Source organism: Bison bison, unplaced genomic scaffold (assembly GCF_000754665.1).
Source record: "Bison bison bison isolate TAMUID 2011002044 unplaced genomic scaffold, Bison_UMD1.0 scf7180017864514, whole genome shotgun sequence".
Taxonomy (NCBI): Eukaryota; Metazoa; Chordata; class Mammalia; order Artiodactyla; family Bovidae; genus Bison; species Bison bison.
In genome coordinates this window covers 2,626,280-2,627,777 of record NW_011495067.1, presented here as the reverse complement: position 1 = coordinate 2,627,777, position 1,498 = coordinate 2,626,280, and positions in this window count along the sequence as shown.

Here is a 1,498-nt window from a genome sequence, read left to right as displayed (position 1 = left end):
CTACAGATGGTGACTGCAGCCATGAAATTAAAAGACGCTTACTCCTTGGGAGGAAAGTTATGACCAACCTAGATAGCATATTCAAAAGCAGAGACATAACTTTGCCAACAAAGGTCCGTCTAGTCAAGGCTATGGTTTTTCCAGTGGTCATGTATGGATGTGAGAGTTGGACTGTGAAGAAGGCTGAGTGCCAAAGAATTGATGCTTTTGAACTGTGGTGTTGGAGAAGACTCTTGAGAGTCCCTTGGACTGCAAGGAGATCCAACCAGTCCATTCTGAAGGAGATCAGCCCTGGGATTTCTTTGGAAGGAATGATGCTAAAGCTGAAACTCCAGTACTTTGGCCTCCTCATGTGAAGAGTTGACTCATTGGAAAAGACTCTGATGCTGGGAGGGATTGGGGGCAGGAGGAGAAGGGGACGACAGAGTATGAGATGGCTGGATGGCATCACTGACTTGATGGACGTGAGTCTGGGTGAACTCCAGGAGTTGGTGATGGACAGGGAGGCCTGGCGTGCTGTGATTCATGGGCTCACAAACAGTTGGACAGGACTGATTGACTGAACTGAACTGAGTGCAATGTTTTATAAATTTTTAAACTCTAGAATATTTAAACTTATCTATAATGACAGAAAGTAGATCACTGATGCCCTGGGATTTAGGATTAGAAAAAGGATATGAGAACACTTTGAGAGCACTGGGTGTGTTTACTATATTGATAGTGGTAGTAATTTTTAGTGTATATTGAAGACAAAACTCATCAGGTTATAAGTTTGTGTACTCGGTTGTATGTCAGTTATAGCTCAATAAAGTTGATATGACATACATATTGCATGGAAACATAAGTGAATGCTAGGAGCTCAAATCAAACTAAACAAAGCATAATATATTATTGCTATCATCATGGCTTGTATAGTGTTTGAATGGTCCTGTGAACTAATCCTTAAATAGAAAAACAAGTCACTCAGTGATCATCACAGAAGGATTCGAAAGGTAATGAGATGTATGGATACATAAGTTTGTATTTTCCAGTAATACAGGAAAGTTCAGCTTTTTTCCCCCCTGTTAACTGTAGATACAGGCCTGACTGTAATCTGGTAATAATCACAGTTAAAATAGTCCTTTACTGAATCCCCTTATTTTTCCCCAAGTGACTTATTATTGCGCTGAATTGCTGTTAAATTCTGTTTCTGTAGTTTATGCTCTGGGTAGAATGCAGATTGTTATTCCTTGGAATAACTCCTGGTCATAGTGTTCTGACAGCCTATTTAGAGAAAGAAGAAAAGTAGGGGAAAAAAAATTGTAAGTAAAGGCCAGACTGTATGGCAATGAAAACTATAATTAATTTTCTTTTATTTAGAAAAGGAAATAGTGACAATACAATCAAAATGTGCTTGTTTCCAGGACAATTTGGTTTAAAAAAAGATTATCACTTCTTTAACAACAAGTGCCTTTGTCTTGGGCATACAAATGGGGGGGGGGGGGAAACCCAGAAAAAA